Raw genomic sequence first — 13,722 nt, forward strand, 5'->3', positions numbered from 1 at the left:
ATTTATAGCCAATGCACCGAATTAATTTTCCTTGGCTACCACTCCCTCTCTCGACATTTCTTCCAATCTCTCATCCCAATGCCCTTAATTGGTGCCAATTTGTCCCTTAATTACAACAAATTTTCCCCCCTCACACGTGCATACCTATCTCTCAGTGTCTGCCATTCTTTTCATCACACGCATTTATATATATCCTTATATATATTACACTAATATACTTATGAGCAAATACACATTTAATCCCCATATTTCATCCTTATTTCATTTGAAAATTTCTACAATTACAAATACACCCTCTATCATTCAAATTAATTTGCATTACGATATCGAAAATCCAAAATTAATAATTCCAAACTTACTTGATAAGGATAATTTCGTCCATGCGCCATCATCGAACCTTTTTTTCGTCCCGAAACCACTTCAGAGTTGATTCTTATGTGAAACTGAAGCCCCCTCAGGGTTTCATTTATTTTTCAAAAGTCTCCTACGATGATTCAGTTTTTCAGCCTAAATTGAAGCTGTATTTTAGTTGTACCGAAAATCATCTCAATTCTAATTTCTTTTAATATCATAAATCCTATCTCGGGATGCTTGTCGAGACCATATCTGATTTCTTAAACAATTACACTCCGGGGGATTCCCTACAGTTGATTCGGCACTTATAACTGTAAGAAATTACACTTAAGTCCTTAATCTTTTGATAATTTCACCTATGGCCTACGTTAAAATTACTTTTAATCCCTTTAGAAAATTTGAGATATTATACTAAAGGCCAATCTTGTTTTATGTGTTCATACCAACACATTGTCAACATATTCAAAAGCCTAATGAGTCATATGCAATAGGTACAGTTCCTGGCTTAAACCAGGAGACCAAACGTATGGTTAAGTGGGACACTTCAGCAAGAAGTTGTGTCGTCGTAAGTTCTCACAGAAAAAGAACAAATAGACATAATGACGTTGATATGACGAGGGGTCGTCATAAAGAAAAGAGTATCCTAAAATGACAATTGATTAAATTAGAAATGAGTTTCTAATTTAATAATTTTTTATTTGTTAGAGTGAGAAATTGAAAATAATATATATTTGGGTTAAATAAAGTATTTGGGACAAATATTAAATTAAATATTATATTTAGGCTAAATTAGAGTTGGAATAAATATTAAATTAAATATTATATTTGGCTTTAAATTAGATTTGAGCCAAATATTTTATTTAAACTTATAATTGGATTTGGACTATTTAATTAAATTTGTAGTTGAACTAGAATAAACCCATTTAATTAATTTTCTAGTTGGACTAAGATAAATGGGCCAACCCATATCCATTAGGGTTTAAGAAACCCTAGGAGGCTCCCTTATAAATACCCCTTTAAGGGTTACTTAAAAAAACTAATGGTTGTGTGGTTTTTCAAGAGTTGAAAAACAATTATCGTTTACTCTCCCATGTTTCTATTCCACATCATTTTGAAATGGGAGGTTATTTCCATCCATACACATGACGCAAAAAGGAGAAGGAGCTAGCACTCTCATTTTGCTATCCTCGCCAATGGACGTGTCACGTATCACGAGTTAGAGGCCGGACGCTTAACGGCTTGAATCCGCTAATGACTCAAAAATCTAAAGGTTAGATTTATTTTATTTTGTATGTGAAAGTTATGATTTCGATGTTGATCCAATCGCTGAGATTGAGGCTAGGTTCAAAATTTTTGAACTACGCTACTTACCCCATAGCAATCTTACTTTACTTTCAGACATCCACGAGAAACCTACTTCTCTCAATTAAGCCTCACATTTTTCCTTTTCCACACCCATTCCCTTTTACTTTTCAACCATCTTGCACTCTTGATTTTTCAACCCTATCACCATGCACTTAACTCATTTGACTTTAATTTCAACCCTCACTTTATTCTTGTTTTAATAATCCTTTACATACAAATTAGTTTTTCTACTTATTTCCTTTCTTATTAACTTTTCAACAATTATATTTTTATTTCCTTGACTTGTCAACTATCAAATAAATTCAATCCCCTTTAACTATTCTATACACATAAATTCCCTTTTATTCTAGGCTTCTCAACAACACATTAAATATGTTTAACATTTAACTCAAGCAATGCTAAATATATCACACAATAATAACGTTAAGAGAGCTTAGACCCGTTAGCGGGTTGTTACACATGCCATAATTCATGAGATAAATATAGTAGTGTTGTGCCAGGAAAAAATGGGGAGAAAAAAAGTGAGAATTTTTTAGAAAAATGAATGAAGGATGAAAAAACTGGTAGCAAAAGGATTGTCGCCAGTAGCCTGTCGCAAGGGCTATAGGCTAGCCGCGAGCAGCCTCGCGACTGCTTGCAAGTTAGCCACAAGGAGCAGCCTCACTACTATTTACAGTGAGGGTTAGCCTTGCAGCCACTTAAAGGCTGGCCATGAGGGGCAGCCTCACGGCTATTTGCAGGTTGGCCGCAAGGGTTTACCTCATGGTCGCTTGCCGCCAGCTGCCTCGCAATGGGTCTCAGCTACAAAGGTCACCCTCGCGGCAACATGCCACGAACAACCTCACAACAAAGCAGCCTCACAACAAGGTGGCATAAGTCTCTTCTCGATGAAGCCTAAGCTCCACTCAGCAATCGCCACGTGTCAGCACCAGCTATCCTTCAGAATCGTGCCCTATAAATATCCAGCTACAAGACAATGAATAGGACTTCCAATTTCAGAAAAATTTAGACACTTTGACTGCATCTTTACGATTTTTGTGAATAGCCATTGGGATTGGATACTGACTTTGGCATCAGAGGGTCTTCAAGGGGAAGATTCCCGTGAGCCTTCTAACCCATTTCTAAGCATCAACAGGGCTAAATCCTTGTGGCGAGATCTTGCGGTGAGACCAAATCCTTGTAGCAAGACCTAGAAGTGAAGGTAAATCGTTGTGGCAAAAACCTTGTGGCAAAAGAGTTAGTAGTGAAGCCTTGTGGAAAAAAAGCTAGTGGCGAAGTCTTGTGGCGAAAAAGCTAGCGGCGAAGGCTTGTGGTAAAAAAGCTAGTGGCGAAATCTTGTGGCGAAAAAGCTAACGGCGAAGGCTTGTGGAAAAAGAGCTAGTGGCGAAGCCTTATGGCAAAAAAGCCAGTGGCGAAGCCTTGTGGCGAAAAAGCTAGCGGTGAAAGCTTATGGCAAAAGAGCTAGTGGCGAAGCCTTATAGCGAAAAAGTTAGTGACGAAGGCTTGTGGTAAAAGAGCTAGTGGCGAAGCCTTATGGTGAAATAGCTAGTGGCGAAAGCTTATGGTAAAAGAGCTAATGGCGAAGGCTTGTTCCAAAAGAGCTAGTGGCGAAGCCTTATGTCGAAAAAGCAAATGGCAAAGGCTTGTGAAAAAAGAGCTAGTGGCGAAGGCTTGTGCCAAAAGAGCTAGTGGCGAAGCCTTATGGTGAAAGAGCTTGTGGCGAAGACCTTGAGGTAAAAGAGCTTGTGGTGAAATCCTAGCGGCGAACTCCCTTAAAGCAACTTCTCTTACGACAACTTAACTTCACCCGACACCAAGCTCGAGTGGGCTCCACTTCACAAATTTTAATTATTGTATTTTTGGAAACAACAAGTAGACATATGGATAGATGTTAGTTAAGCATCTACTGAATGTGACATAAGTAACAGATTATATGGCTAAGAGGATTAATTATTTGTTACTAGTTTCGATTGTGTTACTAGTTCTTAAACCGAAAGCAATACAGTTGTCTTGTATGTTGGTCTCAAAGATTTGTCATTGCACGGAATTGCCCGTATATCGCGATAGGAATGTTCACTATGTGGTCTCTATATACACTATAAGAAAATAGTGTATTTGAGACGGATTTTGATCCGTTAGTAAAATGCCCCTCGATAAATTAGAGACGGATTTTGAGACGGAATTTTTCCGTCTCTAATTGAGACGAATTTTAAGATGGATTTTTTCGTCTCTAATTAAGACGGAATTTGAGACGGATTTTGAGACAGAATTTTCCATCTCTAATTGAGACGAATTTTTGAGACGGATTTTGAGAGGAATTTTTTCGTCTCAAAATTCAGACGAATTTAAAGACGGGTTTCAGACAAATATTAAGACAGATTTAGAGATGAAAATATCCGTCTCAATTTTGAGGCGGAGAAATTGAGACGAATTTAGAGACGAAAATATCCGTCTCTAAATCTATCTCAAATTTAAAAAAAAATAAAATAAAATTTATAACATTATGAGACGGATTTTAGAGACAAAAATCTATCTCTAAATCTGTCTCAAATTTAGATATAATTAAAAAAAATAAAATGTTTTTTTAGAAAAATTTAAAATTCAACCTGATAACAATTACAAATAACATATCATACATACAAATAACATCTACAAATCCATAATCGTCTACAATTCCATATTACATATCCATACAAATAATGGATCATGCTAATGATTCGAAGGGTTCTGGGGCGACGAAGATGAAGAACGGTGATGTAGTCTATCTTCAATAGCCGAGATTCACTCGTTGAAGGGTTTTATTGCTGCCTGAACAGCTTCTTGTATCTGATCTGATAGTGAGACGGACGACGATGACTGTGGCGGTGGTTGTGGTGTCGATACATAGTAGGAACTGAGGATTATATGTGCCTCTGACCCCATTCCATAAACATGACCCTTTTTCTTACCGCCCTCAACCTCCAACCATAAGGATCTATTGTCAATAGCTGGGTGCAAGGGCTAGCCAGCATCACTATCTTCTGAATGGCTAACAACTGATGACTGTGATGATGGTGTTGTCGCGTTTGAAAGTTAGCCTGCAAGCATCATGGATACATGTATGAAATACATTATACTATAAAAAGGCCAATTAAGCATAATAAAATAATATAAAGACACAAGTAATGTATACTTACATAAGTATCCTCGGACCTCCTATCAATGAATTCGGAATTGTCTTTCCTTTTATGTGTCGCGAGGAACAACTCGGCTTATGTAGGTGGGCGACCAAATTGTCTTGACTACAAAGAAAAAAGAAAGTGTTAATGCAAAAATTATTATTTCTTAAAAATTCATAAAGTAATATATAATATTAAACATTAAATATTACCAATCTCTTTTTATGCTCAGACATGGGTACGGAACCACATGTATGCATATTACCTCCTACGTTTGAAGCCCTATTTTTCTTTCCTTTTTCAGACTTATCCTTGAATTCTGCAGAATTCCAATACTCCTTTAGGGGTTCAAATACAGAAAGCGACATCCACGAGGATTTTTTATTCAAATCCTTCTAACACGAAATAAAATATCAGTCATACAATTGGAAGCCGTCTTTTCAAAATTAGCCCTGATTTGATGTTCCAAAGCACTATCCCAGGACCAATTTTTCTATAATGTTAAGACAAAATAAAAGTTTAAAAATATCAATTATATATCAAAATGCAAGAGTTTTTCATAGCAAGCATCTATAACTCATATAATACACATGGTAAAAAATATTCTTGTCTGCACTTGTGGGACATTTATTTCTAAGAATTTTTATTCTCGAGACTTTAGGTTAAATACATATACTAAGAAAAACCTTTTCTAAGCAATAATAGTAGAGTTAGACATGCATAAATGGATACTATAATTAAAAAAATACAAGGATACAGATAATAAAAAAATGTTTAAATAAAAAACATGAGTATTGTTTTATTGTGAATATGGATCAGTTTTTACCAAACTGTCTCCATACCATTCACTTGATTATAAGCCATAGGTAATTTAAATTTAGACATTACTAAAGCAAACCATCAACCATAGATATACTAAAGAAACACATTACCTTGAACTCGCCATACCACATCTCCCTGACAGCAGGATCTGTCTTCTTCCAACTCGGGTATGGCCCCTCAAACTTACTTTGGATAATTCGAGAAATATCTTGTTTTCACAAATTATTATCAAACCTGTTAAAACACATTTATTTGTAAAGTAATGTGTTAAAATGAAAATTTCTTTGTTGAAGTTAAAATTGATTAGTAAGATTGTAACGACCGTTATTCGATCTGATTATATTAATATGGGAAAGGAATATTTAACTAAGGGGATCATGACTTTGAGACATTATATGTGTATTTTTAGGTAATGTGACCAAAGTAGAGGGGATGTGAAAAATCAACGGTTTGAGTTTAATGGAAGTGGGACCCACGACTTTGCAAAGAATGTAAATAAACATCTTATGAATATTTTGAAGTTTGATTTATGTTTTAACTTTTATTTGAAAGTAAATAATTTCCATTTATGTTATTTTGCAATAAGGGCATTATGGTAATTGTGGGAGTGTATGGATATATATATATATATGTTAGAAGAAGAAATTAGAAGGCAAAAAAATGGGAGAGAAGAGAGGAAGCGATCGAGAGAGCAAGGAAGGGAGGCTAGGGCTTAATTTCCTCTCTATTTTTCTTTGCTTTTGATGCTTCAAGGAAGGTTTGAGCAAGTTAGGAGTAGCTTCATCTTCTTCTCCTCCTTTTTTTGTCTTAGTTTCTTAGCTATGGAGGTGTGGAGGTTGTGGTGGTTCCTCCAAGCAAGGTTCTCAAGAGGTTTGGTAAAGGCAAGTTCTCCTCTACTCCTCTTCAAAATCTTTAAATCATGATGTTTTGAGGATTATTTGTGAAAGAAGAGAACCCTTATGATTTTTATGCTTTTGGTTGAGATCTATGTAAAGATCTTTGTAAATCTCTCTAAATTATTGAATGTGATGGTTGGAATTATTTTGTGACTTCAATAGGGTTTGTTCCACCCTATATTTGTTTTGGAATGGTGTATTTTTGAGTTTAGATTTGTGTGTTGGGAGAGTTGGAGGGGTTTGGGGGTGTGTTGTTCGTCATTTTTGGGTTCTGGGAGTTCAAGAGTCAACTGGTGGGATCTGGGAGTCGACTCCCCAAGGTTTTCTCTCGGTTAGGTCACCTGAGGTGATGTTAGAGTCGACTGTGCATCGAAAGTCGACTGCCTGGTGTCGAAAGTCGACTCCCGCGGTAGACTACACTGCTCACCCTATACTATTTTGGTCATAACTTTTTGTATAGATATCCGATTAACAAATCGTTTGAAGAGTTGTAAACTAGACTCGATAGGATTCGATTTGATATGTTATGGATATTATTTGGACAATATTTTAAGGGTCTCCCTAGGGTTTAAAGTCATACCTATCAGGATTGGGAGCCAATCCACGTTCTGTGGCATTACATGGTTCGAGTTTTGGGGTCTTGTGAATAGCTATTATGAGAGATGGTTGAGATGCATATTTGGAGTTTGTTTCATGCACTAATGGCCTTGAGTGACAATGAGCATTCCTTGACATTTCCTTGCTTAAGGTTTGGGTTAAGTGGAAATTATTATGGGATTCATGACTGATGTGCATACTTTGGGGCATGGTTCAGTACATTTTCATGTATATGTTAAGTGAATAAGGGAGCCAAGGCATTGGGTGGAGAAAATTGGCCTTAAGGGTGTATGCTATGGGTAGGCGTGACACTAGGAGTTGAGCTATTTGGCCCCAATGACCTCGTGGCTTATGATGAGAATTTAACCTTGGGTGGAGCTGGTTGGCCTCAGGTGTTAACCTAGAGTTGAGCTATCTGGCCCCAAATGTCAGTCGATAAGTGCATAAACCTTAGGTGGAGCTGACCGACCTCAGGCATTGCCTTGTGAGTGGAGCTGTCTGGCCCCGAGCATCTAATATTATTGGATATATAAAGAGTCAGGGTAAGGATGTGTGCATGCATCATCTCTTATTATTGAGTTTGTGTGCTTGGTATGGTTGGGCTAGTGTTTCACCTTTTGGTAGGTGTACCTTTTCATGGGCATTACGACCTACTTCTATCGGGTTATATTTCTTTTGTGGCTTATTCTTATTGATCATGATTTCAATATCTCGTTGTTATACTTGCTGGGCCTTGTGACTCATTCTCTTCTTTCACCCCATTCCAGGTAAAGGTAAAGCTACAACCGAGGGCGTGTCTAGCAGGGGTTGATCTTCAGTCCTTGTTGTGTATAGAGCTCACCTAAAGAAAAGTTCTTGGAGTTTGTTATTTATATTTTGAGAGTTAGGTAAACCTTTGTACATTGAGAGCTTATGTATGTTTTGTAGGTCAGACATGATGTGTTGTATTCAAGGAAAGCTTATTTATTATGTAACTTTTGTTTGGATGGATGTACATGTCTGATTATGTAAGTGAAAATGGATGGTTTTGTTTCTAGTTGCTTTTAAATCATTACCGTTGATGACTCTCTCATGAATCCTCTATGCTAGTGAGGGCTCCGGGAGGTGGGCCGTCACAAAGATAAGGGATACTTACGAAAAACCCAATGGACATATCATCGGACGATTATCAGGGGTGGCAGTGGGTATGGATGAACCCCCGACTTCAATAGGCGTGGAAGAAGGCCCATCATAGTTAGGGTGGGTGTCTGTGGGCTAGGGGAATCAAATCTCATATCAGTGGACGGAGATGAATGCCCCCATGCAAAAACATATAATTGTGAAGGATTTAACATGCAAAGTAATGAATAAGTTAAAGATAGGGTGTACCAATGTGGTCCTCCCCATCAGTGTCTCTGAACTGACGATAACGCATAGACTGACCATATGATGATCTGTGTGCCATATTCTGCCATACAAGACAAAGAACAATTAATAAGCATGTGATGAAAACTTTTAAATACTTTCAAAATAAAATATTATTTATCATGTTCAAAAATGGTTTATATTATATTTATGATCTCGTGTTTAAAATTATGTTTTTGAACTAATAGAAATATTACAATTCAACATCTTATAACAAAAATGTTGTATCATATTTTTTGGTATATGAGAAATGTGTTTGATGAAAAACCATATGAAAATCTCATATTTTGAAATAAGTTTTGCATATTTCGAAACATATATGATTAGTGTTTTGGCGCTAAAGGTCAAATGTTTTTAAAATCCATTTTTTATCTCATCATGTTTTGAAACTATGTTTCTATATTTCGAAACATAGTTCTGTAATGTTAATTCGAAATACTCTTCAATATGATGTATTTTGAAATATAGTTTCCATGTTTCGAAACATCAGTCTGCCATATTTATAAACTTGATTCAAGATGTATATTAAAAAGGGTTCAAGTTTTGCTTAATCTATATGATGTATTTCAAAATCTATTTGAAATCTAAGCCTATGTTTAGAAAGTTGTTTAGTATATTTCAAAACCTTTTGCCTACAGTGTATCCTTATTAAACACGTTTTGAAACATGTTTGTGAAGCATGTTTCGAAACCTACTTTTCATATTTCGAAACATCTATCTCTGTCAGAAGAATTTCAAAAATCTGTCATGTCTTTACACTTTATCTGAAAAGCTATTTTAATAATCTATTTTTGAAATTATACCCATACTCTGATGTTCAAAATACAGATATGTTTTAAGTGGAGAATAAAACCTAATCATTTTGTTTTTTAAAGAGAAGTCTTCCGCTCATTTTGTCTCTTGGTGCATATCTAGCTGTAAAGGCTATATGTTTCGAAACATGTTATGTGTGTTTCGAAACATGTTATGTGTGTTTCGAAATCTCTGTGTAAAAATGAGTTGTTTTGAAACTTGATAAGTATATTTTGAAACCTACTCTCTTATCTTGTCTCTAACGATTATAATTAGCCAAAAGTTTATCCATTTAATACATATATAACAGTTCTTTGAAGACAAGAAGATCTCTCTCTCAAGCATACACAATCCTTACACAACTACAAGAGATTTTTGCCACAAGCACAAGTGAACAAAGCCCTTCTAGTGAACTCTCAAAGAAGTTCCTTTCAATCATTCCTTGATGTGCATTGTGGTACTAACAGGAGAAGCAAGTCAAATCCAAAGCTCTCATTCCTTCAAGCTCTCCTCATTCCATACCAATAGGTTTGTTATAACTATTTGGTAAGGTGTTTTAAATTGTATTCAAATTGTTGGATTGTATAAGATAAGTGTTATTTATCTTGTTGTAAGGTTTGAGTTGAACCCATAAAAACTCCGTGTGTAAGGTTTTAGGGTGAACCGTGGTAAAACCACCCTTAGTGTCATTGATCGCTAGTAAAAGTGATTGTGGTTTGCAAATCCTTCAAGTGGGTAAGCTTGAAGGTAGTGGAGTAGGCAAGTGCTGAACCACTATAAATCTTGTGTGTACTTGATTTCTCGTTCCTACTTGTTGTTATTCTTGTTTATGTTCTTAAAAGAATCATTTTTGAAAATCTAAAGGAGTTTTGTTATTTGCAAATCAGAGAGTAATATTTCGAAACATACCTGCCAGTAAGGTTGATTTCGAAACATACCTTAGTAGGTTTCGAAACATCACTGCCGGTAAGTTTGATTTCAAAACATACTCATCTATATTTTGAAACATACTTAACAGAAAGGTTAGTTTTGAAACGTACTGATAGCATGCATATTTATACTATATTTTGGCATTTCACCTCAGTCTTATTAGGCCATTTGAAGTAATTTTTGCTGATATTTCATTGTTTCTATTTTATTATGCTTCAAATCATCCTTACACTATTTTCTATCTTACTTCTATGGATCCAGGCTTTAGGGAATGTTGGATGGACTAGAGAAGTGGCTCAACTAAAGGAGCTTAGGCTCACTTTCAAGGAGCAGACTTGGGCTGCTCAATTTTGCTGTTTTTGGGCTCACTTATTTTCTGTTGGGCTAGGCCCAACCCTAGCCTTCCTAGCTCTTCATTTCTTAGCCATGTATTTGAGGCCTCTTAGCACTCATATTCATGAGGAGGGAAGAAAAAAGAGAGAGGATTCTGGCCGTTTTTGATTGTTAGCATTTTCTGTTTCCTTCATCTTTTGTTCCACTTTGTTTTCCTTGCTGTAATGATAGGCTAGAGCATTTATAACCGGTTGTGTATTTTGAATCCATGTGGAATCTGAGTCCCGAATGAGCTACAAAAACCTGGTTTGTTTGTTTTAATCTTGTTCATTTCCATTTGGTTTAGTTTGAGCAAATTTGTGAATGCTTGGAGTTCATGGCAGGTTTGTATGAATTTGCATGGTTTCATTTTCTGTTAAATGCTTAAGAGAACAGAATGTTATAGCCGGTTGGTATAACATCTCGGAAATGAATATTATGTGCTTGAACGGTTGTTCTTGCATAGGTCCGGATAGGTTGAATAGAGAGTGGATGGTTGCATTTTGTTTATAAGAGGTTTCTATATTCATTTTGTTATTCCAATCATTCTAATCCTTGGACGGTTGTTGGGGATGCTTTAAGTTTGATATCCAGAGATTAAAACACCTAACAAGCTAAGATTTATAGAGTGGACGAGGAAGATTTCATAGAGGGGACAAATACACAGCCGGTTGCATTTCTTGTACTGATTTTTCATCCATCCTTGTTTTTCTGTTTTGTTAATTAGTTTTCTGTCAAACCCCCCCCCCCCCCCAAACAAACTGTTGGTTATATTGGTTCTTCTTGTTCATAGAGGAAAGTGAGGCTCCTTGTGAGAGATGACCTAGGGTGCACTTTGCTGCAAACTAGAGAAGAGACATATAGATCTCTAATTCTGGAGTGGTTCGACAATCGCTCGCCAGAATTTTGGCGCCATTGCCGGGGAGCCAAGTTTTTTTTTTCTAAAAACATAGAGGACTGACCCTATTTTCTGTTTGTTTTGTTTTCTTGTTTGAGTTTTTTATCTGTTTTGTGTTCTTGGTGAAAAGGTTATCAGTTGTTGATAAGGTTATCAGTTTGGTGTTCTTGGTGAAAAGCTATTCTGTTCTTGAGATAAACTGATAGCAAGCAGCAACAGAAAAGCCTTATTTGCCTTTTCGATCTTCTTTTTGTTTGTGTGTATTCTCCTTTTATGTTTTCTCGTTTCTGGAATCATTTTTGAACCAAGAAGTGGCTGTTAGAGAGGGCTGCACGACCTGCAACTGGAAAAGCAACCCTGAAGCAACTGGAAAAGCAACCCTGCAGCAACTGAAAAAGCAAAAAGACACCTGCAGTCCTTCTCTTCTCTTCTCTGATTTTCAGTATCACACCTTGTGTCCTTCTCTGGTCTTCATGTGCTCTGATAGGCGCTGAAAAGCAAGCTCACACAGCAAGAAGACAACCCTGCAGCAGATCAAGGAGCATAACCGTTTTTCCTTTATTTAGAGAAAGCTGAATCCCACTTTTTCTGCCTCTGACAGCAGATCACCTGCACAAGAGGATATTCCGTTTTTCTTTCTCACATTTTCCTTTTATTTTCTCTCTTTTAACACTCCATTCAACGTTGTCTTTACCTTCCACACTAATCTCCCTTTTCTTTTGGCAGATAGGCACCAGCAACTGCAACCAAGAGGAGATCACCCACAGCAGCCTTCCATTCAGCAGCGGTTTTGACCACCTCCATGACAGATAGCATTATTTAAGGATTGAGCTCGAGATACCGGTGCTATCCTCTTTCTTTCTCATCCCTACTTGATATTATTTCAAGTCCATATGCTTTCCTTGATGTTTTCTTGCATATAGAATGGTTTCTGAGGCAAAATAGGAGCAGGTTTTGAGGGAAAAAAATCAGTTTCCCGGTTACTGTTCACAGCTTTCCACTTGCTCCGATTGAGCTGATTTTTGGTGTCCAAAGAAATGGGGGTGTGGGGATGACTCTGCTTCGCGGTGAGGAGACCCTTTTTTGGCCAAATTCCAACGTTTAGACCACTTTTTGGGCCATTTTGTGTTTCTCAGTGGCTAATTTGGTGTGGTTTTTAGTGTTTTTAGGTCCCTTAGTGTTTTTGTGTTGAAATTTTGTGAAAAATTGCATAAAAAAATCATCTAAGGGCCTCTTGTTTGACCTGTTTTTGTGTTTTTGTGTTTTTGACTTTTTGAGTTCTTGGTATGCATAGGCCATTTTGTGTGCTGTTTTTGTGTTGATCTCTAGTGCATGACCAGGTCATCTAAGAAAACATTACTTGACTTGGATCTTGAATTAGAGAACACTCTTAGAAGGCAAGCTAGAGAGCTTAAGTCTCGGGATAGGATTGACCCTAATAGTGTGTCTAATACTTCATCCGAACCTATTCCAAAATTCATCAATATGGCAGATAATGGTAATGGCAATAATGGCAATGGCAATGGCAATAATGGTAATGGAAATAATGGTAATCATGGTCATTTGGATGGTAGAACCATTAGAGAGCTGGCTGCACCTGATGTGCATTATCAGCCCCTATGTATTCAATACCCACAGTTGGATGCTAACTTTGAACTCAAATCTGGACTGATCCATTTGTTGCCCAAGTTTCATGGTCTTGTAGGAGAGGATCCGCACAAGCATCTAAAAGAATTTCATGTTGTTTGCTCAACCATGCGGCCACAAGGAGTAGATGAAGAGCAAATCAAGCTAAGAGCCTTTCCATTCTCACTTGATGGATCAGCCAAGGATTGGTTGTATTACCTGCCACCAGCTGCTATTACCAGCTGGGATGGATTGAAAAGGATCTTCCTGGAAAAATTCTTTCCAGCCTCCAGAACAGCATCAATAAGGAAGGAAATTTGTGGTATAAGGCAGATAAGTGGTGAGACTCTACATGAGTACTGGGAGAGATTCAAGAAGTTGTGTTCCAGCTGTCCTCACCATCAGATAAGTGACCAACTCCTAGTTCAATATTTCTATGAAGGTCTAATCCCCATGGACAGATACTTGGTAGATGCTGCAAGTGGAGGAGCCTTGGCAGAGAAGACCC

The sequence above is a fragment of the Diospyros lotus genome, chromosome 7 (genome assembly GCF_014633365.1).
Source record: "Diospyros lotus cultivar Yz01 chromosome 7, ASM1463336v1, whole genome shotgun sequence".
NCBI classification, from domain to species: Eukaryota; Viridiplantae; Streptophyta; class Magnoliopsida; order Ericales; family Ebenaceae; genus Diospyros; species Diospyros lotus.